Source organism: the organism of the source record quoted next, unplaced genomic scaffold, assembly GCF_019419815.1.
Source record: "Pyrus x bretschneideri cultivar Hongxiangsu unplaced genomic scaffold, Pyrus_bretschneideri_v1 Contig45, whole genome shotgun sequence".
Taxonomy (NCBI): Eukaryota; Viridiplantae; Streptophyta; class Magnoliopsida; order Rosales; family Rosaceae; genus Pyrus; species Pyrus x bretschneideri.
In genome coordinates this window covers 1,539,193-1,554,888 of record NW_025999779.1, presented here as the reverse complement: position 1 = coordinate 1,554,888, position 15,696 = coordinate 1,539,193, and the positions used below count along the sequence as shown (strand labels likewise).

The 15,696-nt window shown below is 36.5% G+C and overlaps 2 long non-coding RNA genes across 3 annotated transcripts; one reads left to right on the top strand and one right to left on the bottom strand.

Moving 5' to 3' along the window:
* Positions 1 to 6,914: 6,914 nt before the first annotated feature.
* On the bottom strand, positions 6,915 to 7,890 carry LOC125469778. The gene is made up of 2 exons (XR_007251988.1): positions 7,754 to 7,890; positions 6,915 to 7,215 (listed from the first exon to the last, which is right to left on the bottom strand). It is a non-coding gene; the product is annotated as an uncharacterized LOC125469778 (long non-coding RNA).
* LOC125469777 lies at positions 7,322 to 12,086 on the top strand. Of its 2 annotated transcripts, none has more exons than XR_007251986.1 (2): positions 7,322 to 7,628; positions 11,885 to 12,086. It is a non-coding gene; the product is annotated as an uncharacterized LOC125469777 (long non-coding RNA). The 2 variants fall into 2 exon arrangements; XR_007251987.1 differs by lacking the exon at positions 11,885 to 12,086 and adding an exon at positions 7,767 to 8,567.
* Positions 12,087 to 15,696: the final 3,610 nt, after the last annotated feature.

Here is a 15,696-nt window from a genome sequence, read left to right as displayed (position 1 = left end):
TAGGTCCCGACTAAGCGCTAGGCGACTGGCCACCACCCCGATTAATGCCTAGGCATTTGAAAATTAAGAAATGGCGTCAAGACCGCCTAGACACTTGCCTAGGTTGAAAATAAATAACTTTCCTTTTGTATTTTATTATTTTCAATAAATTGTAAGACACTTATTGAACACTTAAATAAAAACACATTATATGTTTGCTCCCCATATTTTTATTATGTTTCAATACTTCATAATATATATATATATATATATATGTCATTATATTTTCTAGTTTATGATGAAATTATATATATTTGAAGTATAAACAGACACTTATTTATATGAAATACAATAAATTTACTTAAATCCGCCTAGTCCACCTAGGTGCCTGTCTAGGCTCCGCATAGCTGCCTAGGTGCTAAGCCCCAACCGCCGCCTGACTAGTGCCTAGCGTCTTTTAGAACCTTGAGTGAAGTAGGACTAAAGTTTTTCTTACCTATTTTATTGGTTCAAGGACTCAAAATCCCAGCTACCATTCAATTTGTGGCAGCACTAGCACTCTTTCGGCAGAGCCTCGTCATCCATCAATTTGGTCATACGATGTGATAAGAGAGATAAATACAAAATTGTAAAGAAAGACGGCGATAGAGAAAAAAAATTTCATAATTTGACCGTCAATTGCCACAAAACCTAAAAAAGCACAAAATATGATGTGTAAGCGTGCAATTATGCTTTTTGACGTTTGGGAAAAAAGTTGTGGTTATACATACATGCTTGGAGACACATGCAGGTGAGACTTTAAATTTTTAGGGTTTTGTGGGAACTTTGTTTGTGCCGCTGCCTACCGGTGGTGTGTTTATATCAATGTATATATCACCATTTAATCATCTTATTGGGGCTTCAACTTTTCTTTGCCTCAAGTTCTATGTGCTTACCCCACAACACCAATAATTTACAAGACAAAGAAAACAACTCACATCGACCCCACTGCTGATTGCTGTCTTATGAGGGTTACCGGCCCAGATTAAAACACAATTTTGTTTATTAATTAATCAAGAAGGAATCATTATGTTTTTACTCAAAATTTGCTGTAAAAATTCACTAGAATAAAAAAAACACATAATTATTAGTTAATTCAATAAATTTCATGACTTGAGTTCTTGCTATCCCTCTTGACTTTGTCTTCATGCTTGACTAAAAGCATAATCATCTTTTTTGATTAATAACTTAAACCGAAACAAAGTTTGCTTGGAGACGATTTCCTTTTTCTTTTTCTCTCATTGTTCTAATTGTTTCTGTTAGAACTTAGTAACACATCACTAACCATATTATTGTCATAATTGTTGATTATATCTCCCCCACTTGATAATTGACAATATATTGATTTTCAACCATGTCTTGGTCTCTAGTAAAATTTTGTGCCTCTGTGAGTTTCATTTGATACGCGATTCACATATATCACATAAGTAGGTTGATGATATCAATCTAAGAATTATATCCCCTCATAAAGGATTATAAAATCATCTTCTATGTGCTGGAGAATAGCGGGACGAGCCATTTCATTATTATTCTCCCATTTATAACCCGAGATCCTTCAATGCATGTATCTCCCACTTTAAATTGTATACAAAGTTTTCTCATGGATTGGAAGGTATGTGGTCCTTCTTTATCATGTGCAACGATCAATTTCCATATGCAAGTCCTGGTTATGGATTTCAATGCAAAACACCAAAGAGTATTGAGCAGAAGTCTAGAACCAACCAATTAGCCCAAACTAGAACCAACCAGTTTTAGTGATTTGAACGATTAAGGCGACTAACTACTCCTCCATGTGTCTTTTCTGTGAAATTTTGAGTTCTGTGCTGTTCTAAAAACTTTTGGATACAGTTTCTAAAGGACACAACTGATCAATTAAAATACCAGTTTATAACCCACCAAGTAGAAATATTAGAGAGACGGGCATACGGCCCACTACCAACAACATCGATATTATCCTTAATTTGGTAATTATCATTTGCACAATCTGCCAGGTGTAAAATTTTATCACAAAAAATCCCGGTTTTAGTTAAAGTAGAATTAGGATATTTAAAGTATTAGTTTTCTTTTTGTATGACTGAAGTGGGATTGGATCCCACTTCAACAGATTGGTGCAGACTTTTGTTGATTACATGGACGCCTTATATAAATAGAAATATCTAGATCGCGATTGTCTGCGGATTCAGAAAAAAAATAAGACTTTAATCTGTACGAGCCTCATGTAAAAATCTGAAATTTGACACAATTCCCGAACCGTGTGCCTATCCTTATCCCTTTTGATATCGTTGACCTTGCAATACCATTTTATACATTAGGCGTGTATAAAACCAATTTGTAAATTTGGGACCAGTCACTTCAGACATGAAGTTCCAATTAGCATCCCAGTATCACTGATTCACAACACAGATACTTGAATTCAACCTGACCAACTTCAATACCACGAATGAACCAGACGAATAAAAACCAGATTTCGTACCTTTGATTCTTAAATCTCCTTTCCCTTTTCAAATTTCTTGCTTATATAATATCAAAGAGCCTTGCTCTGATATCACTGATGATTTCACATAATCGTCACAAGATTGAACTCTAATGTCGTTAGACTATTGATTAGTAGTGCCAAGAAAGAAATAACACCCTGGAAGAAGATAGTTTGTTTTACTTTGAATATGATTGTAGGAATGAATCTTCCTTTTATAGACTTCATCATAATCTTTTCAAAGAGTTGTGATACTTCTCTAATGATCTTATCATTTCGTGATAAAACACATCACTTATAGAAGGGTATAACCCTTATGTTAAGTTACACCTCTTATCACACCCTTGGTTAAATGTATATCAATACACAGATCTTATATTACACCCCCATATACATCAAATACACACATAGTAAAGCCAAGATAATCCTGTCATATTCCAACATATATATATATATATATGAATCTGTTCATGTCCAAATTTGGTTCAATTGAGATATTGATGTGATTTTTTTTTTAAAGAATCAATATTATCTACACTAAGGGGAGGCTATGGTTCAAATTCTTCTTTGATGAGAATCGAACCTAAAACCCCTCACTTATCAGTGAAAAGGAATACCACTAGACCGTAGTACTAAGTGACTGATATTGATGTGATTTAATTTGTCTCTTAATTAGTAGGAAAGTTGGAAACCCTACACCGTAGAAAATTATTGTTAGAGTGACACCATGTGGTGTCAGCTAACACACTACACTATTATCTGGAAAGAGTAAATTATAGCAATAGTTTTGAATTAGGGAATTGTTATTAGCATTCCAAAAAATCTCATTCTACACTCCTCACAAGTGTATTTTTCTTTCTAATTATAGAAAGTTTGAAGTGCCAAATGAGATTTTTGGAGTGCTAATAACAATTCCCTTAAATTAATACTTGATATTCTCATTAATTTTAGCCTCTACGTTTGTTCGTTTTATGAATTCTGTAGTCCTCAAGTCTTATTAAGTGTTTAGCTTTTATCTGATTTTCTATCTATTTGATCGGGTTTTGATCACAAAACCTTGTTTTAAGAAACGACAAGGTGATACTATGTCGCTACTCCCACAACGATCCAACCGATTCAACCCACTTAGTAAAACGCCTTCATTTTGCCATGTACTATCCAAAAGTTGGAGTTGGTAGGATCGTTAGGGCAAAAAATGACCAAAACTCTTCAATATATGACTACACAAACGGCTAGTTTGTAGAATATCGACAATTGTTGGATGCTTAACACCTCTTCGTTCATATCTATTGTTAGTCAAGATAAGCCTTACTAAAGGATTCATTAATACCTCTCGTAATTGTCATTATTAACCAATATATCCATTAGGAGTTTATCTTTTGGCCTTAACTAATTTGCTTATAATCATATGTCTAGTGAATTAACTACTTTTAACATAATTTTGATTTTCTCTACTTCTTCTTTTACTCTAATTTATACTTAATAACAAATATGTGTAAGGGTTCATTACTACATTTTACACCATCCTGCTTTTATTACTCGCTAGGATGCATGCATAGCCAAGGGAATTAATGCTTACTTCTTCCACTAGTCATTGAATTGATCTGGTAAAGGAGTGGCTGCTATGGGCCTCTGAGTTCGTGTTGTGGTGTCATGCAACACGTGAATCAACATGGAAGAAATAAAGAAAGATAACCCAATTATCTCCATCTCATGCATGCCGGCCGGTCTCAACAACTTTCTTGCAAACAAACCATCCATAAGGTTGGTTATACTAATAAATCAAACTAAACTGTTTGCTTTTTTGGGTAATAGAGGTACATTTATTTCGATAAATAAGAAAAGACAAAAGAGAGCAACACTTCTGTCGATGGAAGCCAAAGCTTGTGGAGAGTATAGGTAAATTTTTTTGGGCAATTAGTGGGAATGGTTAGTTTTTGATATTTGATTGCATAAATGATCGGTTTTTATCATGTTATCATTATATTATTTTTATGTTGTTATTTAATTGTTGTATTATCGATATATGACCAATATGTTGTCGTTACTAAAAACTTTAGTAACTGATTATTTCTGCAACTAAGTGTTAAAAACTAATCATTCCAGCTAATTGTCGAAGACTTTTTTTTTTTTTTAACACAAGTAAGTGGGAGAATGGAGGAATATTTTAACACAGTACCTCGAGTCATAATGGTAGAGATTGTTAGCTATATGAGTTGCCCTTGCATCGTTAACCAAGGTTAGACTGCTCACTGAGCCTAGAGGTTTTTCTTTTATTTTATCGAATTCTCTTGGTGGTCGATTTTAGGGCAAAGGGGCCAAAAATAAGCCTAAATGAAAGCTCTACCCAATAACATTTCAGCCCAGCCCAAATCAAAACTTAAATTAAAGGGCCGAAATGCAGACATTGTTTGCATGTCATGTTTTGTTAGCGCATTTTATTTACATTTTTCTGAAAACTGAAAATTAAAAGTAGTTATTAAATAAGTTTTTAATTTTTGAGGCAAAACAGTAGATTGATTAATAGTAATCAAGCACTACAATCATTCAAAACATCACGGATAATGTCCAGAGAATCCTCAAACCAAAAGAAATTATGATCAAAGTGCAATGCCAACTTGGCTATTCTATGCCCTATGACATTAACCGAATGTCAAACATGGAGGATGCGAGAGTTGGGAAGAGAATTTTCAACTTTAAAAAATGTGAAAACAAAAATTAAAAAACTGAAAACTGTTGAAAATGCTAATGGGTAGTGAATGCCCAGAGTGTTTTGGTGAAGTTTTTCAATGCCCTCATAGATTGGCTTTTAACATTTGCATTGTTTATGACTAAACATATACATTGTCAATTCCCATAATAGTTTGAAATTTGACTTTGGGAATTCAGGATATCATTTTGTCAAAAAGTGTGTTGTAAATTTCAAATGTAGTAATACGAGTTGCTCTATAAATAGAGCACTCGACTGCAATCAAAAGATACAGAAAAATATAAGAAGAAGAGAACGAGAGAAAAATATCAGTAACATCATCTATTCCTCTGTCTTTATTTGTTCTCCTCTTGTGCTATATTTTTAGTGTGACATTTTACATCTACCTTGCACGTACCAATAAAAAGGTTATCTCTCTAACTTTGATCTATTTATAACAAAAACAAAATAGTTATTAAACATATTTTTTAGGCGAACAACTCCCTAGCTTCTAGAGTTCACTGCTTTTCCCAGGCCGGAGAAGGGCTTATACTGCTCGCCTATTTTAAAAATAGGAAACTGAAAACAGTTAGTAAACAGATTTTGTTTAAAAAAAAAAATGAAGAAGTACAAACTAAACAAAATTAATGGCTAAAACACAAAATTAATGGTTGAGATTGAAAATTGAAGATCTAATAATTGTGAGAAATACAATCTAATGGCTAAAACACTCGTACCATTGAGTGTTAGGTAGCATTAAAGCCACACCTAAAACTAAAAGTTAAAATATAAAAAATGAAAGTAAAGTGGTTATTAAACAACCCCTAAAACTTCTTGTTTTGTAAAAAGGAATCATTTTTTAGAATACCTAAATTATTGAATGAAGAATCTTCGTAGCTTGTTTGTCCTTTAGCCAACCAAATTTATCATACAAATCTGAAGTAGTAGCTCTAACAATTTGATTTTTTTTTTTTTGAGCAATGATATTATCTATATTAATGGAGTGAAAAAGTAAACTAAACTTCAAACTAAGCTAGTCATAATAATATAGTTCAAATATATTCATAGTTCATGAGTTATGACCAAGTCTTCACAGCGTTTTTATGCTTCTACACGTGTCAACCATCTTGAAAATTATCGAGTTAAAACTGTGTCATTCAAATATCTCTAAGATGACGACATGATTCCGATCTTGTGTATCAAACCAGATAGGAACGTCTTATTAGGGTTTAACACATTAATTAGATTGCTAACCTCAATCCTTATCTGCTCTAAAAAACTAAATATTAAAAATTAATACAGAGTCCCTTCCAAATTTCCAATTAGTTTTCAACATTCGGGTCCACTTTAGTACTAAAATTCCTTACCATACAATATGACGATGAGAAGTTTATTGAAACTAAACTTCCGTCTCAGCCGTCATTCAGTATTACGGTCTGTTAGTATTTATTTTTACTTGAAAATGCGAGGTCTTAAGTTTGAATTTCGTGGATAGCGAATTCGATACCAAATTAGGCATGTCTATTCTGCGGCTTAGCCGAACTCCTTTTCACTTTAGTATAAAAATATAAATGTACTAAAAAAAAAAAAAAAAAAATTCTTTCTGAGCAAATCAATTCCACAAAGTGAATTCATCATGGAGGTCAATCTGAATGTAATCCCCTTATTGACTTTAACCATACCACGTTCATATATATGATTTATGACGTTGATGTTGATGGTGTCTAACAACTCTTTTGACAACCCTCGACTTGCTTCAAAATTTAATTTTAGTTGCCAGACTATTTCTGGAAGAGAACAATACACCCACAACAGATGCACCATTATAATAACCAGTCACGCTACAAGAAAACAGAACTTTAGTGACAATGCCGTGTGATTGCAGATAAATTGTCAAATAGACGAGGCCGTGTGAGCTGCTTGCTATGAAGGAGAGAGTTTGAGAAATCGACGGGTAGAGATTGATAGAGCGAGAGATCAATGAAGATTGAGATGACGCCATGTGAGCTGCTCGCTCTCAAGAAGACACGTAGTTCTGTTTTATGAAAAATAAACGCTTATGACTTATAAATAAAATTATTAAAAGAGAAATTAAATGGGCAGCAATCAGGTACATGTTGTTGTAAATAGTATTTTGTTTTAGGAATGTGATTGTGTAAACTTAAATAAGAATCTCAATGATTTGGAGATCAAATTCTTATAGACTTTGTATTACTGTAAGACAAGAAACCCTATCATGATTAGTATAAATAAAAGTATAATGTCATGTGGTGAAACATATTTGTCACAAACACCTTAGCCCTTCATCTTTCTCTGTCATCCCTCTCTCTCACCCACTCTTAAAATGTAATTTACAACACATTATCAGCACAAACATGACTCTGCAAGAAGGAGAGGATCCTTGAAGAAGTCATGCGAAAAGCTTTTTTCATCTTCGTCAACATCTAGGTAATCCTAAACCCTAATCTATTTTATTTTAATTTATATTTATGCCATGTACATTATGATTACTGTTCTATGCTATATGTATGTTATATGTTGGTGTATATGTGTGGGTATACTGAAAAAGAAACCTTAAAATCGTAGAAGCCGTGGCTGGAAGCTGGGCCTACGTCTTAGCTGCCGGACTGATTCACCAAACCCCTGCCTTAGACTGGACAACCCGTCGTTCTTGACGTTGCCCCATCTCCTCGACAGAAGTCGAGAAACCCTAGGGCCGCAAAAGACTAGTCACCACGACGCCTAAAGCCGTCCTCCTGAGGTGGTGATTGTCTCTGAAGATCGAGGCTCGAGAGATTCTGGGAGAATCTTAGTAGATTGAAGGTCGTTTCACCTCGCTGCCATCCTTGTAACGACGTCGGCATCGATACTCGGACTCCGCCACCATATTTATAGGTGGAAGACTATGCCTCGTAACCCATGCCAACGTTAAGATTCCTCCGTCGTGCCCTATTAGGTTACCACTAAGAATCCACGACTTTTCTCCTCTAGAACCACATCCCTCGATGATTTCGAGGTTGATGGTGAGGTCTAGAATGTTTGACTCGACCCATAACCTCCAGAGGATGCCTGAAAGCGGCAGACTTGTTTATTTTGGCGAGGGAGACACCACCAGTGATTCGGATGGTGTGTGTTGAACAGTATTGACTCTACTTCGGCTGAAGTCCGTTGAAGAAGACGCCCAACTTAGCTAAGACCTACTGAAGAACACGCCCAACTTCAGCTAGGACACATCGAAGAACGCACCTAGCTTCAGCTGGGTGTACCAAATCTACTCACCCATCTTTGGCTGGAGAGTGCCCATCCATGTAGAGACTTGAGGTTCTCCATGTCTTAAATCCATTAAATCATACTATGTCCCTAGAACATGAGGGGAAAACTTTTGAATATGCTAAGTTCATAGAGTAACGTATCGTATGCAATTAACAATTACAAGGAGGAAGCATGCTTGTATGCACTAAAAAACTAAAACTTAGACTAAGAAATTCAAAACCTTGTAGTTTGGCGAACCAAAGACTTAACTCAAATTACAAAGAGAGTTGAGATTTCTTATACCTTTGAAGATTCTCTATACCTAGCAAATGGTAATCACCCAAAGTGAGGGCCTTCATTACTTTCCTTGAGTTAGACACTATAACCTTCATCTTCATAACTTTGCTCCTTGGATTTAGATGCTTGAATGGATTTTCCAAAGCTTCCAAAATTGCGAGCCTTTAACTTTCGACACCAAGCATGATTGAGGAAGAAGATGAGTGACATGGGAGGAATAAAATGGTAGTGTTCTTCTCCCATGTAGCTTGCATCCTAGAGTGAGAAGAGAGAGTTGTATTCTCTCTTCTTTCTTTATAGAAACTTCTTAGTGAAGGAAATGGTCAAAAGATCTCTATGTAGCCACTCACATGTGAGTGGCACAAGCGAAATTCTCCTTTCCTTACTTGTATGGCTAGCCATCCCAACTCATTTGGGCTTTTGGGCTTCTTGAATTTTGTTGTCAAGTTATTATACAACTTAAGTTAATGGGCTTGAATTGGAAGCCCATTAGGCCTTGAGGCCCAATGTGTTTTAAGTTGTCATACAACTTAAGTTAATAGGCTTGAGTATTTAAATTTCATTGGGCCTTAAGACCTAATACTAACTCAAGGTCTAAAATGAACATATTTTTTATTATTAATTAGTCATGCCATAAACTATTAAACTGTTTAATTACTCTTACTCAACTTCGTTATATTCTTCAATCATTACATTACACAATTTGTGATCCATTAGGTTCTTTTTAGCGAGAAAGTGAGTTATTAGAACTCTTACTAATCGATTGTGAATTGAAACTTACTTTCGTTTCTCCCTTAGTGATTGTTAATTACCATGGTCTAACCCATAAGAGGCATCTAGCAGTATGTCATGACTCCTATGCAAACCAAAAGAGGTTGGAGAACTTGTTCAGTTTGGGATTACAATGCAATACGATCTTTCTCTAAATCAATACTCTTGATCACATTGTTTAGTTGATAGTTTATTCATGTGTACTATCTAATGTGATTCTCTTATCTATATGATTACCTTGGGTGTAATTTGGAATGTACTTCCTAAATCTCATTTATACTTTGGCCAGAGATTCTTAATTATATTATGGAGTATTTTCCCTCAATGGTTTGAAGGTTAGAGATACCTTGTTGTATATTCACATGCCCATGTGATTAAGTAGCTTAACCCCAATTATGTCGTGAACACTCTGTAACGGAATGCCTTTAACATAGTCAAAGATTAATGACCTAACCACAAGACAACTATGATGCCTCAAGTCAAAAGACTACTTTGCATTATCCCAATTAGTGAGTTCTCATACGACATAAGTATGAGGACTCATGGTTGATCGCATTTAGTGGACTCATTCTGATTGAGCACCTATACACTTGTCTTGGTGTCATTCATACCAATGACTTGAGACCCGTCATTCTTTGAAGAGAAGACATAGTATGTAATGATTTGTCGAGATTGTCAATGCCTAATAAATAGTCCTATGTTTAGGAATGTTTAGGATTTGTATAAAAAAAGTAAAGTCTTAGGAATCTAACATCTTTAGAATACATTCTCTTAGTTACATATTACTTGAACTTATCGTTTAAGTGTATAACATTTAATGATACGGCTTTAATCAATAATCTTTACCTTTATATTAAACTAGATTAATTTAATATGTGAAAAGTTTGTGAAGTATCATCTCATGATTTGCTTTAGGGCTCATTTCCAACAGTCCTAGCCATGATTCTTGTGAATATTAATTCAAAGCACTAATTCACATTTTGTTTATATACAAAATATGAAGCTCAAGTGCATACACGACCTAAATGTGAATATTAATTCAAATAACTAATTCACTATTTCACAGCCTTAGAGGTATTTGGAAGAAACTACCTCAAGTAGATACAAGATAGGAAGCCCACCTAACTACAAAGGATATTAGAAGCAACCATTGAAGCTGAGAACGAAACAAGTGAAGCTGAGAATGCAACTATTACAATCTTTATGCACTGCCACATGCATGATGCATTACAGACTGAATATATGTTGGAAAAAGATCTCCAAATTCTCTAGCAAGCATTAGCTGGTCATTTTGGTCACCAAGAGCTGATCCCTTTGCCTGAACCAAGACATGATTGGATTAATATAAGGCTTTAGGACTATAAGTTTTTGAACGAGTATAACTCTGAAGTAGGGGTGGGCAAACGGGTAAAGGATCCGTGGGTCGGGGTGAGGCGGTGGTATTTATGGGGCGGGACGGGTCCTAATCTTCAAACCCACGGGGCACTAGACCAACTCGTTTCTATAATAGAATGAATGGATGTGATTGATTGATTAACAATCATCCACATCTCAACTGTTGGATTAGATATGTTTCTCCCTACCATAATTCATCCTCTCCCATCCAAACCACATGCACTCATACTCCCACTCCTTTCCTATCTCTCATCCTTGACGACATCACATAACTCAGTCCCAGACCATTACCGATTCACCATTGTCACCTATCACTGTCATTGCGACCATCACCACCCCATCCTTCATCCTTAAAGACATCCCCAAAACCCAGTTTTCTCGCTCTTGATTCCTATCTCTCTTCCTCAACGACATCACAGAACCAAGGTCCTAGACCATCACTGATTCACTATTGTCACCCATCATTATCATTGCGACCATCACCATCTCATCAGAGTTGTCGATAACACTACCATCATCGAAGCGTCCTGCTAAAATTTAGGTAATTTTTGAATTAGGTTTTTTTTTTTTTTTTTTTTTTTGGTTTAGTGATTTAGGTTTTGTGAAAATCTAGTAGATTTTGTTCTGGTTCTCAATATCTGGGTTTGGACCTTGTTCTATATTTTTAAATTAGATTTGTTAATTAATATGTTGATTTGTTGACAAGTCCTTTGTTCAGTCCATATCAAGAGATTTGTTAACAAATCAACATATTAATTGACAAATCCTAATTCTGGGTTTGTTAATTAATATGTTAACAAATCCTAATTATGGGTTTGTTAACAAATCAGCATGCTCTGGGTTCTGGTATTCAAGCCTCAAATTGACATCAAATATGATCAATATTAGATTTTCAAATTCTCTTTTTAATTTTATCTATGACCATTTCATGCAAATTGGATTTGATTGTAAATTCATTTTTATAAGCTATTATTTGTAACTATTAACAGGGAAAGATGGCAATTTATGAAGCATGTATTCACCCTCTTAGAATTGGGAGAAGGCTGCGAACACCTTATGCTGACAACAGAGGCTACAAAGCCTTTCTCATTATTTTATAACTTTTCTTATCTAGCAACAACATGACTAATGAGCTATTTATTTCTATATTTTCAAATGATTTAAGTAGTCGCCAAGTTAGCCTAAACACAATTCTCTCTTTTAATACAATATTCTACTCGGCAAATATTTACAAAGAAAATGATATAGACTTACAGTGATAAACCAATCCAAATAATCTATTAATTTTTTTTTTTGTAATTTGGACTCATGGACCAAGCTCGATCTGGCCTGTTTCAAACGGACCGTTGCATTTTAAAACGGTCTAGTTCGGTCCCTCCAACTTTAGTCCCGGCCAGACTCATGCCCACCCTTACTCTGAAGTATATAGATCCAATCAGTCCTGAAGTATTGTGAGGTTGGGTTCACAGAAGAGGATCTTTGGAAAATACTTTTCTTGCTATGAATAATTTCCTGCATCAACAATATCTAGCGCAAAAATTTACTAAGGCACCATCTGTGGATGCAAATTTCTACCATCTTTTCCTTTGATAAAAATGCACTTGCAAAATAATAACACCTAAGATTAAGGCCAAAAGCCTCACGAACCCACGATGAATTGGGGAGGGGTCTTTGGCCGAAGAATCTCCAATGCCAAAGTTAGAATTATGAAAATAATGTGTTTAGGAGTTTGTGGGTAGCAAATGACTTGGCTTTTTAGTGAGAGAACATGGCTATTTATAGGGGAGTGGTTGTCTCTATTTGGCAAATAGTGGCCGGCCATATATGGTGAATTTGTGCGAATAATTGCAAGAAATTATGTGAAATAATATCTTGCAATTAACATGGCAATTAATCTTAAATTAAATTGGACAATTGGGAGTTACCTTTTGAATAAGGATTTGATGAGGAGTGATGAGAGGGATTTGAATAGATACCATTTTGATAACCTTTGACTTTTCCTTAGTTGAGTCGTTATTGTCCGTTGCACGTGCATGGGAATCCCGGTATGTCTCGAGGGTAATTTTGTCCTTTTCATTGAAAAGTCCATGTGTCACCTCCATAATTTTCTTGATTATTTTGGGCTCAACAAATGCCCCCACACTTGTTCGGCAACTCGCAGGAAAGGGTAACAGGTGTAGAGATCTTCCCTTACTTTAGGAAACATAAGATCGTTTCCTATATTGATGTAGATTCCCACATTTAATTGGAAATTAGATCATTCTAGGAAAGAGAAATAAATCACTTCCAAAGGCTATTTAAGTCTACCTTATGTAGATGATTACATCAATTTTAGAGAGCAATTTATTCTACCCTACAAGAGAGAAAGCTAGATGATATTTGTTCCCCCTCCCTTAGCAATTGTCTTTTGTTACTTTCTTCATATTCACGCTGCACCAAGGTAAGAAAAAATTACTTTTTCCTTGTCTTTGTAATTTTTTAGAGCCTCGGGGCTTGAAATTTGGCTTGACGGGGGTCGAGGATGTGTGAAAAATGGTTATAAGGGCCACGACACTATTGCCATGGGTGGCATGGTGCGGTGGCAGCTCGACTTAAGCCGTGGGCTGGCGTTGTGATCCTAGGGCTCGGCGCATGGCTGGTTTGGGCCTGGTGCGCTGATTTTTTTTTTTTTTTAGCTGTCTAATGATTCTTCCTTGTATCTTTGTAGAATTTCTTCGAGTATGTCATCTTCAAGCCACAAAAGTGATGATGATGCGCTGCCGTTGTATTGCCAAGACGGGTCTTTGAGTAAAGTGGGCTATTTTAAGGCTGCTTACTTCAAAATTAGCTCCGATGACTCGTTTAGAGATTTCCTTAAAGTATATGGGCACGCCATTCCGTCTGGGATGCATGTCAAGAAGGGTAGCAGTCGTGAGCTATATAGTGGGGCTCGAAGAGCCATCAAGTTTCACCCGTACTACTTTGTGTTGGGATTTACTTTTCCCATGCCGCATTTCTTCCAAGTAGTGCTTTGCTCCATGAAGTGTGCCCCCGCTCAATGTTCTCCAAATGAGGTTCGTGTGATGGTGGGATTCCTCAATCTAAGCCAATTCTTAGACTTGGATCTGATCGTCAACGAATTCTGGTACTTCTTTGACATAGACCATATTGATGGAGTTGGGCAGCTGCGATCCCGCCATAGGCTTTGTGATCATTCGAGCAAGGGAGATCATGGCTGGTCTAAGGAGACTTTTGAGATAAATGCAGAGTGCGAGTCTGATTCTTCCCTTGAGCTGTGCGTTTCGATGATTTTCATCATTGGTAAGTAGACTGCTTAGTCTCTAGGCTGTTTTATGCTCTTGCTGAGTTGCTTTCTGATTTGTTGATTGTCCTCTTCTGCTTCTGTAGATTTGAAATTCGGCTCAACTCCCAAGATTTCTCCAGATATGAAGAAGGTGAATGTTGCTTTAGGTATCCCCGTTGAGTACCATAAATGACGTTAGCTGCTTAGTCCTCTTCGTCAGGAGAAATATGGGCTACCCACTAGAAATGAGATAAAGCAGATCAAGATGGATGCATTAGCTTGTCCGATCGTTGTCATGGAGCCTGTTGTGAATGAAGGTGAAAAAAAGAGATCTTCCCTACCTGCTCAAGAGATACTGGTTGAGAAAAAATCGAAGATTTCCTTCGCTGCTCATGAGGGTCCGTTTGTTCTCAATAGGCTTGTGATTGACTTGACTTTTCCAAGGGAAAGAAAGATGATGCCGCTAGATCTGAGCCGGTGACGCCTGCCATGCTGAAGGTAGCTAGTACGATTGCTGATAGAATTACTCAGTGTAGAGGTTCCTTGTGCCCTTAGTTACGAAATTTGTGCTAAGACGTCTGGTGGGAGCTAAGTCTAGTTCACCTTTGGAGAGGCTTGCTACTATGAAGAGCGATAAGGTGGACTTTACTGCTAAAATGGTGCCAAAGCCTATTCCTCTTGCTGCTGAGATTTGTTCGCCTGCTGAGAAAGATGAGACTGCTCGTGTAGGAAGTTGTGAGAAATCCACCAAGTTTGTTTCTGGAGAGGCTGCTGACATCTGTGCGCTTTTGCTGCTGACATATGTGCGCTTTTGAAGCCATATTTGCTTGAAAACATAGATGCGCATGCCAAACTTGTTGATGACGTTAGATGGGTTATTTGCCCAAGTTCCTTTGCGAAGCATATGACCCAATATAGAAGGACTGCTCTGCTTGCTATGATGCAGAAACGGTGATTCTAGCAGCCGAGTCTATGTTCCTTAACCAAGAAGATACCAAAGCTGCCAACAAGATAACAAAGACTATGGCAGTTGAAGCTTATTCTTCTGCGGAAATGATTAAGAGGTTGGAGTCTGAGCTCGTTATTTTGAAGAGGTCCAATATCTCTGCCCCTACTTTTCTGCAGCTTGAGACCGCTCGTCAGGAGATCGTTGACTTGAAGACTAGGCTTGATACGATCCAAGTTAACTATGAAAATGTAGATAAGGAGATTGGATGTTACATACCTCAGATTCAAGATCTTGAGCGTGCCATTTCTAAGATTCATTCTACTACTTACGTGGAGGATGAAGAGTTGATTGCTGCTTATAATCAAGTGATCAACTTCAAGAAAGTCATCGATAGGCTTGAACCCCAAGTGTTAGAACTCCAACGTGCACTAAAGATTAACAAAAATTTGAAGAAGGAAGTGGATGAGTTGCAGCGCGTCCATGTTGGTCTGCTCGATAAGAACGAACAGCTGAAGGGTTTGAGGCTTTGCTTGTTCAGAGTCAGGCCGATTTCTATAAGCTGGGTTATG